This window comes from Silene latifolia, chromosome X (assembly GCF_048544455.1).
Source record: "Silene latifolia isolate original U9 population chromosome X, ASM4854445v1, whole genome shotgun sequence".
NCBI classification, from domain to species: Eukaryota; Viridiplantae; Streptophyta; class Magnoliopsida; order Caryophyllales; family Caryophyllaceae; genus Silene; species Silene latifolia.
The window spans coordinates 211,780,777-211,794,816 of NC_133537.1; positions in this window are offsets into that span (position 1 = coordinate 211,780,777).

The window sequence follows — 14,040 nt, forward strand, 5'->3', positions numbered from 1 at the left end:
CCTTCTCGTGCGGTGATTGACATAGGACCGCATACATCCGTGTGTATGAGCCCTAATAGGTCAGCAGCGCGCATTCCAACACCTTTGAAGGAAATCCGAGTCATCTTACCGATGAGACATGATTCACACGTGCCAAATGATTGAAAATCAAAGGCCGAGATAGCTCCATTTTTAATGAGTCGTTTTTACGCGTTCTCATTAATGTGTCCCATACGGCACTGCCATAGATACGTTTGATCTTTGTCACCAACCTTTAACTTTTTATTCATTACGTGTAATATTTCGGTCGTCGATCTAAAATATAAATTCCGTTCATGGAGACCGCCTTGCCATAAATCATATCGTGTAAAGAGAAAATGCAAGCATTATTTTCTATTACAAATGAAAAACCAAGTTTGTCAAGTGCGGCCCCAAATAATGTTTTTGGAAAGACTAGGAACATAATAGCAGTCATATAATGACAACTCAAATCCGCTAGGAAGCTGGATCACATATGTCCCCTTTGAGATGGCAGCCACTCTTGCTCCATTCCCAACACGCAGGTCAACCTCACCCTTTACGAGAGGCTCGAGATTTCGGAGGCCCTGCACATGATTACACAGATGAGAACCACAACCAGTATCTAGTACCCAAGTTCCGTAACTTGCATGGTTAATCTCAATCATATGAATAAAAGTAGAAGAAGAAGACATACCAACCGGTTTAACGCGACCCGCTTTTATGTCCTCATGATAAACAGGACATGTCCGCCTCCAATGCCCAGATCTTGTGGCGGTGATGGCATTCCATGTTTTCGGTTTTGCTCTTTGTCGCGCCAGATGAGTTGCTCGACTCACCAGGCCCACTCTTACCCGAACCCGACTTCTTGAACTTCGGTTTACCTCGCTAGGTTTGCACGAGCTTTGCCCTTACCTTTCCCTTTGTTGGACACAACGAGAACATCTGTTTCACGCTCCCACCGAACTTCATGTCCTTCTCGGTGCATGCGAGGAGGGAGTGCCATTCATGGGGAGTTTTCTTCAAATCATTCATATAGTAATTCGCTCTAAATTGCGAATAACCATCGTGGAGTGAGTGAAGAATGCGGTCAATAACAATGTTCTCGCCGATCTTACAATCAAAGGTCTCCGACTTCTCGACATTCTCAATCATGCGAGAATGTGTGGGCTAACCGGTTAGCCCTTACGGAGTCTCGCATCAAAGAAGCGAGTGGTATGCTCATAGGTCACGATTCTCGGTGCTTTTGAGAATTCCTTAGTGAGCGTGGTGAAAATCTTGTTTGCACCTTGGGCTATGAAGCGTTTATGCAAATTGGGTTCCATTGCAAAAATGAGTACGTTTTTAATCGCACCCGCTTCCAAGGCGAAATCGTTATACTTGTCGATCTCGTTAACTCCAGCCCGTGGGGCCAGGGTGTGACGGCATGGGCTCAAGCGAGAATATGAGCTTCCGTCGGCGGCGCGGATTCCGTAATCTTTGCCTCCCGATCCCGCGAAGTTTGATCCATCATTCTTGATCCGAGTTGACCGATTCATCTGATTCATGAAGATCCGAAGCCAGGACTCACGGTCCAATGTGGCACTAGGCATTGGGTCGTTCAAGTGACCAGACCATTTTGTTATTAGCGGTTTTAACGGTTCGTGATCTACACCAAAAAGAAAGAAAAACAAAACGAAATAAGCAACTCATCGAGGTGATTTAAGTCTATTTTAAAATTCATTTTAACATGTAGACTCAATGCACTTGCATAATTGATCTCCCTCAAGAATGATACAAGTGATTCCAAGACTCAATTTACGTAAATTGATAAGCCAACTGTTTAGCTAATTCTTCCCTAAGAACTCTTGGTCGATAGATTTCCGTAAATCCTATCTATAGTCCACCATAGTCACAGGATCGCATTTAGTGACCATAGTGTTGAGATAAAATAGGTCAATCGGTTCCAACTTACCCGACGTAGAAGGGGTCATATTATGCCTACCGACGAAGAAGGGAGTCATTGGAGTTTGACCTATAAAGACCGTTCTCAATTTTTGTTTATACGAGGAAGATCCCATCAACTAAATTATAATTCATATTAAGTGAACGAATAACTAGCGTTTGCGTGAATGAATTAATTTGGGTGATGGCTTATAATCGTGTGACATGCGAATGTCAAAGAAAACTAACTCGTGACCTCTATATGTGTCAGTTTTCATGCAATTATTAGGTGGTTTGGTTTTTAGGCGGAATATGATGCATACTATCGTTACAATAAAATAAATAAATGAATGCAATACGTAAATAAAAATTTCCTAGTGTGGCCTATCCTAGTAAAAGGAACAAAATACAACTTTGGAATCCACCGTTGGACCCGAAAAGCTTGTCTTGATGTTCCATCTTTATCCAAGTAGCGGGAGTGAGCATCCGGTCTCCATCTTTAGTCTTCTCAAGAATTACAATTTAAAATTTACAAACATAAACCTATTTACATTCTAAATAAAAAACTGTAATTAAAAGAAATAAAATGGAGATACGAGATCTCAAAATACAACCAAGACCGTGTTCCATCATTACGGCAACACGTTCTACTAAGGCCACACTAAGTTACAACCGTTTGCAAAATAATTAAATACGTAATTAAAAGGCATTCAAAACATTCAAAATATAAACAAGAACGATAAATTAAAATGCATCAACTAAAAAATTAAATTTATTCGTGACATAATTCCGTAATTATGTTAAATTTTTATCCAAACCACCAAAGATAATTAAAATTACATGACAAAACCGCTTTAGTCAAGTTAATTTTAATCCGAGATAATCCGTTACAATAAATCGTTTTAAAGTAACTTTAGTTTACGTGGGTGAACCGTTTCACTAACAAGCGAGAGCATAAAAACGTTTTATGCATAAAATGGCCGAGAAAAAAAACGAAAAATTTTTTTTCTTCTGTACTGCTGTACGTGAACAGTACCAGGGGCCAAAAAAAATTTTTTTTTTTTTTTTTTTATAAATTCGGCTGAAATGCCGAGAGCTTTAAAAGCCAAAAAGAAAAAAAATTTAACACGGCTCAAAACGTGAGCAATGAAAGATCAAAACAAAACGGTTTGATAAAACACAATTGCAATTTTAATCTAATCCGTATAGAAATCAAATTACAATTGTTAATCTTCAACATATTGCAATAATTATCGGTTAAAATTACAACATGTGAAGAAAGATTGAAAACATGAGATCGAATGACCTAAAAATCGTGTGGCACGCATAACGATGCAAAAAAAAACAGAAAACAGGCCGAGTAAGATGGAGGCCACACGGTTTTCAAAAAAAAAAATTGCCACACAAAATTTTATGCAATCATTTTGATCGATCTTTGACAAATTGCAATGAATATCGATTACAATACAATATGCAAAGATCGAAAATGAACACAAAACAAAAGACAAACATTACCGTGTAAACTTGACACGGATCACAAGGAACAAAACAAAAAAAAAACGCAGCAAAAAAAAATTTCTGCCGAGTTAAAAAAATGAGCCGTGACATTTTTTTTAACCAAAATTCATCGTTTCAACAATCGTTTGATGAAAAACACATATAAAAATTTACGTGGCCTCACTCTGATACCACTTGTAGGTTAATATCCGTATACTACCCTTTAATTGTAGGATTATAACGTAAAATTTATATGTAGTTTATAGTCATAAAACGAAAATAACAATGAGACGATAAAGATATAGAAATAACCTTCGGTCCTAGTGCAAAAGGCAATGAGAAATCAAGTTAGATCTCCTCCTAATCGTTGCACCCAAGATGTCCGAGTAATGCCCTTGTGCTAGAGAGAATCCCCTAATTGCCTTGCAATATCGAGGGGATAGTTTTTGTGAGTTGTGTTGGATGTGAGATCCGAATTCTAGGAGGCACAATTCCCAAAACCCTAATTTTGATTAGCAAATGATCAAATTAGGTTAGACAAGAGGAGAAGCTCTCCTTTTGTCTATGTAGTGCTCGGCCAAACCGAGTGAGTAAGAGAGAAATGGGCTTTTCATTTCCTCTTCACTTAAACTCGTGATCCGGTCCATAGCTCGCTAAGTGTATACGACGCGGTTTCATTATAAACTGTTATCGGTTATCGGAAATTAAGGCATCAACTAATAATACGGGTTAGTTGAATTATTAATACATGTCCGACAAAACAAAAGATTGTATAATTATATTCAATATACATTTAATTAAATATAAAACGCTTATATTTAATTTTACGAATTAATCTGTTAATTCGCTTTAGCCCATGATATTTAATCCGTATTAAATATAAGATCTCAACATCACATTTTGACTAATTATTAGTCAAAAAACTCAGACTAACTGGTTAATCAAATTTGGCATCTACATGACTGTATTTTCATACCGTCACATCACTCAAACGCATCCTATAGGTGTGACTTTTAGGGACCAGTTGATCACCGCCATCTGTATGACAATAACGTCAAACTTATCTAGCAAGCCAACCGTTATTGATAAACGTGGATCAACTGATAATAATACCAAAAGTATGCCCTTTGATCCTTTTAAAGATTTATAAGTCCTTGCACTAACTGTTAAGGACACCAACCCCAACAGAATATTCTTATGTTAATAAGAATCTTAAAAAGTTCAAAAGTATTGAATATGTAGAAATTGTATCCACATGCTTCCGCTGCGGGATTAATTCATTACTCTAAGATGTATCACCACTCTTAAATTTCGTATACTTGGAGTATGATGAAAAGTTAAAAATTGAATCTTTGAGAGAAGTTTCTATATAGCCAGATAGTTCATTAGTTAGTACTCAGGAAGTACTAAAGATATGAAGCTAGACATTTAGAATTGAGATGGATGTATGTGCAAGGAGTTACACAAAAACCATATTCTAAACACATAATGATGGTTAGAGAACCATCTTGGCTATATTATTTAAGGAGGATATCTGCTAGAAATATCCTAGGCAGTTGAAAAATTAGATATACACAACGGAAATTGAGTACACTTGCAATAATGAGATATGCAAGAAGAAAGGGATGATATTAGGATTCGGTTTTAAGAATTGGAGGAACTATGGTAGTTCGTTCCAATAACTAAAAGTCTTATCTCTACACACTGTGAGGACAGTGGGAGTTATTTAAAGGCAAGAGAGCCTATGTCCAGATTGGATCTTGACACGTACTCAAAGAAGTTCTTATAATACCAGATTATACAAAAGAATTGGAAATAGTATATAGTAAGGTTAGGCAAAGTGCAAAGTATTGCTAAAACTTGCTAACCAAGGCTTTTTCATAGGCTAAGCATGATAAGTCATGCCATCTCAATTAAGCTGAGATGTATAGTTATGTACAATATTGAGTATGGATTATAGATTATGTAGTAATTAATATGGTATCAATTTTACATATGTGATAATGCATTCATCTTTTGAGTTTTATTAAAAACTCTTTTATTGCTTTGTTATATACAATTAGGTTGTATGGACAACGCTGAACCCTATGAAAGTGAACTGGATTAACATAGAATTGGCCCCTAGTTGCTTATATGAGGTGACGTCTCGAAGTGACTAGAGTGTGATGCGATTGATGGCAAGTTCAAGTGCCATAGAGTCATAAGAGATGACTAGTCGATCACATAGGCAGACTGTATGGGACACTCTATCGAGCAGTGACCGCTTATAGAGTCTGGTAATTTTTATAAAGCCTGGTCGTGGCGAGAGCTACTATAGTATTCTTTTGAGTCGATTCTTTGACTAGAGATTGTTCGCCCAAGGTGGCACAGTTTCTGAGTGACTTTGATTTATGCTCTACGATTTTTGTAACAGAGGTCAAATGGGCATTTTTTGGGTCATGATGAGTTGTGACTATTCAAAGAGAATAGTGCGATAAGAATTTTCCACCCCCTTATCAGGGTTATCTAAAATCTCAAGGCCAGTCGAGGAGTAGTGAACTGAAAATGCGTGGCCACAATTGGAAGGTATCTACAGTAGATAATTACGGTCAAACAGTTACTCTCCAGATCGAGGAAACCACTCAAGATATGATCAAATGCAAGTACGACCTGCAAGACACATTGCATTGAGTGGGAGATAGTAATAGGACAAGAGAATTGGTGACGCACACTTGTCTCGGACAAATGGGAGATTGTTGGAGTATGTGTCCTCAACAATTGTGCGATCGCATTATTAAATATCATAATAAGAATACATAAGGGATGATTCAATTATATAGTCAACTGATCTACATTAATCGGTAATGATTGGTTAACTAGAGTTTGACATTACTTTGGTTTGACGGTGGTGATCAGTTGATCCCCTAAGGTCACACATATAGGACGATTCCCAAACTGTAAAGTTAATTAATCGTATATTGATACGGATTAATTAATTCCTTAAATTGAACAAATTTATTTATAAAGTGAGAATTATATATCTTATTGTAATGTGATTAAATAAGATTCAATTTAGTAATTAATTTGTTATATTACTAATATTGATTAAAGTTTATGAAATATTTGAAATAAGAGTAATTGGTTAGTTATAATTACAAGATGTTGTAGATTATATTAACTAGACTTAATATGACCCATTTTATATACATGTAATTGTGAATTACTTGTTAATTTGTTAAATGTAATTTATTTGATATATAATGATATTTAATTTGTTAAATATGCATTATTATGCCTAATGACATGTTACATGTCACATGTCATATGTCACTACATATTACAAATGACATATTACAAAAGATAATATGGAGTCCATTTTAAGTCATGTGCACCGGTTTTAGTGGGTTATTTTAGAGTGTTGATAGTTGTTTTTTTTAATATTAAAAAACAGAAAAACTATAATTACCTAAGGATGCTAGATCCCTACCTATGGCATTGAGAAGGCAAAAAAAAAAGACCACTCACCCTTACCCATGAAAAACCGGTTGCCCTATGCTAAAAGGGGAAGGGGTTCTCATTCTTTACATTATTCTTATTCCAATTTTCATGCTTATCTCTTTTCTCTCTACATAAAACTTGTTCATAAATTCTAACATTGCAACAATATTACTAGAGTAGTAATAATAATAATAATATTAGAATTAATATTTAAGGATACTAATACATATTATCAAGTTAGTAATTGTATTAGTGTTTGGGTTAGTCTTTTTCATAGGCTAAGCATGATAAGTCATGCCATCTCAATTAAGCTGAGATGTATAGTTATGTACAATATTAAGTATGGATTATAGATTATGTAGTAATTAATATGGTATCAATTTTATATATGTGATAATTCATTCATCGTTTGAGTTTTATTAAAACTCTTTTATTGCTTTGTTATATATAATTAGGTTGTATGGACAACGTTGAACCCTATGAAAGTGAACTGGATTAACATAGTATTGGCCCCTAGTTGCTTATATGAGGTGACATCTGGAAGTGACTAGAGTGTGATGCGATTGATGGCAAGTTCAAGTGCCATAGAGTCATAAGAGATGACTAGTCGATCACATAGGCAGACTGTATGGGACACTCTATCGGGCAGTGACCGCTTATAGAGTTCTGGTAATTTTTATAAAGCCTGGTCGTGGCGAGAGCTACTATAGTATTCTTTTGAGTCGATTCTTTGACTAGAGACTGTTCGCCCAAGGTGGCATAGTTTCTGAGTGACTTTGATTTATGCTCTACGATTTTTGTAACAAAGGTCAAATGGGCATTTTTTGGGTCATGATGAGTTGTGGCTATTCAAAGAGAATAGTGCGATAAGAATTTTCCACCCCCTTATCAGGGTTATCTAAAATCTCAGGGCCACTCGAGGAGTAGTGAGCTGAAAATGCGTGGCCACAATTGGAAGGTATCTACGGTAGATAATTACGGTCAAACAGTTACTCTCCAGAACGAGGAAACCACTCAAGATATGATCAAATGCAAGTACGACCTGCAAGACACATTGCATTGAGTGGGAGATAGTAATAGGACAAGAGAATTGGTGACGCACACTTGTCTCGGACGAGTGGGAGATTGTTGGAGTATGTGTCCTCAACAATTGTGCGATCACATTATTAAATCTCATAATAAGAATACATAAGGGATGATTCAATTATATAGTCAACTAATCAACATTAATCGGTAATGATTGGTTAACTAGAGTTTGACATTACTTTGGTTTGACGGTGGTGATCAGTTGATCCCTTAAGGTCACAGATATAGGACGATTCCCAAACTATAAAGTTAATTAATCGTATATTGATACGTATTAATTAATTCCTTAAATTGAACAAATTTATTTATAAAGTGAGAATTATATATCTTATTGTAATGTGATTAAATAAGATTCAATTTAGTAATTAATTTGTTATATTACTAAAATTGATTAAAGTTTATGAAATATTTGAAATAAGAGTTATTGGTTAGTTATAATTACAAGATGTTGTAGATTATATTAACTAGACTTAATATGACCCATTTTATATACATGTAATTGTGAATTACTTGTTAATTTGTTAAATGTAATTTATTTAATATATAATGATATTTAATTTGTTAAATATGCATTATTATGCCTAATGACATGTTACATGTCACATGTCACTACATATTACAAATGACATATTACAAAAGATAATATGGAGTCCATTTTAAGTCATGTGCACCGGTTTTAGTGGGTTATTTTAGACTGTTGATAGTTGTTTTTAATATTAAAAAATTGAAAAACTATAATTACCTAAGGATACTAGATCCCTACCTATGGCATTGAGAAGGCAAAAAGAAAAAGATCACTTACCCTTACCCATGAAAAACCGGTTGCCATATGCTAAAAGGGGAAGAGGTTCTCATTCTTTACATTATTCTTATTCCAATTTTCATGCTTATCTCTTTTCTCTCTACATAAAACTTGTTCATAAATTCTAACATTGCAACAATATTACTAGAGTAGTAATAATAATAATATTAGAATTAATATTTAAGGATACTAATACATATTATCTAGTTAGTAATTGTATTAGTGTTTGGGTTAGTCTTGGGTGCAACTAAGAGGAGTGTCTCTATACTTGAGACTTGAAGATCTTGGAGGATTATTCCAAATGTATTAAGCTCATGAACAAGTGAAGGTAGGAGACCTTACTTGTGCCCCAAAAATTCGAACCATAAACAATGTAAGAAATGTGATTTTCTCCTTATTTTTGTTCTTTTTGTTATGCATGCAACTAGATCCACTACTATATAAATTATGGGAAATTTATAAAATGATTCGATGAGTCTAATATGGATATATGAACCTAACAATTTTTACCACTTTACGATGTCCTGAGGAGCTGAGAGTAGACCAGGCCGCCTTTTATTTAAGTGAGAATGCTATTATATGGTGGAATGCTAATAAGGAAGTATTGACTTATTTGGGATCCTGTGTTAATGCAGAAGGATAGGAGGTTATAAAACCGTATCTTTGGGTTAGTCAATGCGAGAGGTGTGCACACTCGAGATCTATGGCCAGTTAGTACATAGTTGGGGAAGGCTTGTCAATCCGACAATGGCTTGCTGAAACCTTCTATAGATTGATACTCTTTCGAGATACCAAAGCGAAAAAAGTTATGATAAAGTTTACCAACCGCCAGTTTTTTGGAATCATTTTGAATAGAGGAAGAAGAACTAGATGTATTTTTTGGATTTTGTGTTGATTTTGATGCGGAATTTGATTTCGAAGAAAATGATCTCGCCATTATTATCATGTCTGCGCACAAAAGACCTAAGCGACACACCTATTTCTCGGAGCTTTTCTCACCAGTTTCTCTCTCATCGTTTTTAATTATCACAGTATTGTGCATTGTTCATGTTTATAAAGTCATAAAAACTATAAAAAAACATGAAGTAAATAAGTTTGTTACACCCTCATACTTACATGTTCGGTTGCTAGCGAGAATCGACAAAGTGTTAAACTCGTGAGTTAGAAAACACGGTTTGAAAACAAATTTGTTAAAACGAGTGTTGTTTTTACTTGTTGATTAAGTATAGTTGGTCGAAATGGCCAGTCAAGTGTTTTTAATGCACGATGACGGTACCAAACAAAGTGTGTAAGGCTCGTGTTTTGGATCGGTAGGTCAAGAACACGCGTCGGTTTTGACTTAGGAAAATAGAGTCTAGAATTTTAAGGGAGAAAAGAGGGGGCGGATTCTCGCGTTCCCTAAAATGGTGAACAAGAGGGGGTATTTATAGAAGATTGTGCGGTGTTGGTTGTTTGAGCCGGTTTTTGGCAACGTGGCATTTGGGAAGCCTAAGGATGCGCGAGCAATGATGTGGTACAAGGACTGTTAGGTTGTTTAACCCTCTTATTAGACTCTTCTAATATAGATCTAAGTTACTAATTAAATTAGATGATAAAAATCTAGTGCATGCAAACAAAATCAAGAATAAAGAGAGAAAACAATGTTTTCCTTACATTGAAATAAATGGAAAAATAGGCACAAGGAAGGACTCCTTCCAACCTTGTTCTTGAGCTATGAATATAAGGATGGTCCTCCAAGTTTCAAACTAGAAACTCTCCTTTTGGTTGCACCCGAGATTTTACCCAAATAATCCTTAATGATATTAACTAGATATTTGTTTTGGTGGAAATGTAAGTACTATTATAGCTCATTCCCAATAGGGATAACAAAGGTCACCAATTACAACCAAACCATTAGTCTAGATGCTGACTCTAGACACTAACCAAAATCATACATAGGCAGAATTATAAACTACATTCAAACTACATCAGCCCTCTTTGCCTACACCAACTATCATAAGCCAACATCAAAGTCCCTTTATTAATAACCATTAATCTTAGCTTGCTTTCCCGCTGGATACACTTAACCTGCACACTAGGTAATATGACATAACCCTCCACTCTACATCTATTCCTTTCAAACCAAATATTATAGTGCATAGCCACAATCAGAGAACTAAGCACCAGACGAACAAATCCAGAACATCCTCTCTGTCTAAGCATCTGGACAGGGTCAGTAATGCCTTGAAACTGCCTATGAAGATCTAGCTATTGATACAGCTTCAAGTAGCATTTATCAACATAAAGACATTCATGAAATAAATGCTGATGAGTTTCATTCTTTTCCCCACAGAGAAAGCATAATGTCTGCTGAGTAATTCCAAAGTTTACAAGTCATTCTAAAGTGAGCAACCTACCATGTTGAATTAACCATTGATTGAAGTTATGCTTACTAAGATCGAATCTGTTCCACACACTCCTATGCCACTTCACAACAGAATAAGTATGCTCCAACCAGGAATAACTAGTAGAAATGGAGTATTCATCATCATCACGCATCCACTTACCACATACAAAAGCAGGTTTGAACTTCTCTTTTACCTCACAAATTTTCCTCTAAGACCAGGAGCTAGCTGCAGTCGGTCTATAGTCCATCCACATCCTTCCTTTTAGATAGACCTTGTCAACCCATTGGATCCAAACATGGTCCTTCTTTTTTGCAATCCACAATACCAGCTTCCCAACTGCTGCCATGTTCCATAATTTTAAGTCCAGCAGTCCCAATCCTCCATATTCCTTCCCTTTAGAAAGCACACTCCAGGCCACAAAAGGAGCTTTATTGTAATTCTCTTCTCCTTCCCACAAAAAATTCCTACAAAGAGCTTGACTCCTGTCCATCAGTCCAGCAGGTAAGACAAAGATTTGAGACCAGTAAGTATGGATTTTTACCAAAACTAATTTAACCAGAAGAAGACTCGCTAAATAAGAAATTTTCTTCTTATTCCATCCCCTGATCGTCTTAATCATTCTGTCCACAAAAATATTACAATCTCCTTTGGACAAACGCTTGTGAGAGATCTTCACACCAAGATATTAACTAGATATTATTAAGGAATTAATCCCTTAATATTATTTTTATTACTACTCTAGTAATTTGATAATAATAATATGGTTTTTGTGAGTATATTAGAGAAATGTTTGCATAAAGTAAGAACTAGAAAAATGAGCAACAAAATTGCTTCTTAAAAGCACCCAAAACCGGCACCCTAGTGCACTAGTGGGCAATTACTTTTTCTTATTTTATTTAGCATACAAACATAGGTATGAATGCATTAGGGTAGGTTATTGTCATAAGCATACAACTAGTAGAATGATTACATGCAAGTTGATTATAAAACAAAATGCAAAATAAAAATGTTGTCCAACAACATATGTGTTTTGGCCAATATGGGTATAAAATGGACCATTTTGATTTTGAAATGTTTGTCACACAAATACAAGAATAATATGCTTATTTATCTTATATAAATAAGTATTAGTTTGATTATGTAACAATTATATGATATAAACTAATAATTAATATACAATTAACTCTTAAGTGATAGAAATTCAAAAAAAAACCCTAGAGAATGAACCCTAGAGAAACCCTAGCAAACCCTATGCAGGAGATCTCTAGATTCAATTTTCTACATTGATTCATCATCACGACACGTAATTCTTCAAGCAAGACTAAAAGTAAACGATCTAGTAGAGTTACCATGGTGAAATCAGGGTAGAAAAACAAAGGAGCATGTCCATTACCAAAGAAAACAGGGCCATCAGAAGAAGAGGTCATACGTACTAAACCCATGCAGGAAGTAACAGCGGTACCAGGACTGTCTTTTGATGAGGTTGCTGATGACAATTTGGTAGAAAGCTCAATTTGGATCACAAAACGAGGTAAGAAAACTGTAGTTCAAGATGAAGAGGATGATAAACTTGAAAATCTCATACAATTCACGAAGGAAGATATTAAGGATGAGATTGAGTACTGGAATAATGCAGTCTATTGCTTTGTTCTTAGAGCAAACCCTCCATGGGAGGTGTTAAATAGAATTATCATGCGTATTTGGCAGAAGCATAATGTTGACAAGATATCCTTTATGCCAAATGGAATATTTCTTGTTCGTTTCAAAGAAAGTAAAGACAGGGATGCTGTACTCCAAGCAGGGCATTTTATGTTTGACAATAAGCCGCTTATTGTCAGGGCATGGACTGAGGAGACTGAATTGACAAAGGAGGATGTTAAAAATGTCCCTACATGGGTGAGAATTAAAGCATTGCCTCTCAAATTCTAAGGCAAATGCTTGCCTACTATAGTAGGTCTGTTAGGCAAGTTTCAACGAGCAGACCAAGCCACAGTGGATAAGACCAGAATGGGGTTTGCACGAGTGATGATTGAGGTTGCAGTTGGTCAGAAATTCCCATCAAAGGTGAAATTCTTAGATGAGAATGGGAAGGTTGTGGCTTTGGATGTTGAATATGAGTGGAAACCTACAGTATGTTATAAATGCAAAGGGATAGGGCATGAGCATACTACTTGCAGGTCTGGTACACAGACAAGAATCAGAAAACAAGTTCCAGTTCAGAAAGTTTGGAAACATTATGTGGCAAAACCAATAGTTCAGCTGACAAATACTCAGGTTTCAGTTTCTACTGAGGAGAGGACACCTAGTTCTTCTCCTGTGAAACAGGTGAATAGTACTGAGAGCCCCCCTGACAGATCATACAGAGAAGTTGCATCAGGCATTGGGACTCCAACGGTGGGCATAGGTCAAAAGGGTAATCCAACATCTCCTAATTTAAATGAATAATATTGGTTTCTGGAATGTTAAAGGGTTAAATAGTGTAAATAAATAGAATAATGTTAAGTGGTTTATTCTATAGACCTTATTGAAACTAAGGAAAATGGTGTAAATGTGAGTAATATTTCTAGCAGTATGTTGGATGGGTGTTGTGTTACGACCAATTCTAGCTGTCATAAAGGAGGCAGAGTATGGATTTTATGGAGGCCTAGTCTCTTTGATGTTCATATACTGCAGTATGATGCACAGTTCATACACACCAGGGTCATTGCAAGAATTTCCCAGCAGCAGTTTTATTTAACAATGGTATATGCTTTTAATGATAGGATTGATAGAAGGGAACTTTGGAGTCATTTAGAAAGGATTGCTGGGCACTGTCAAGGGCCCTGGGCAATTACAGGGGACTTCAACACTGTGATTACTCCTGATGAGAGA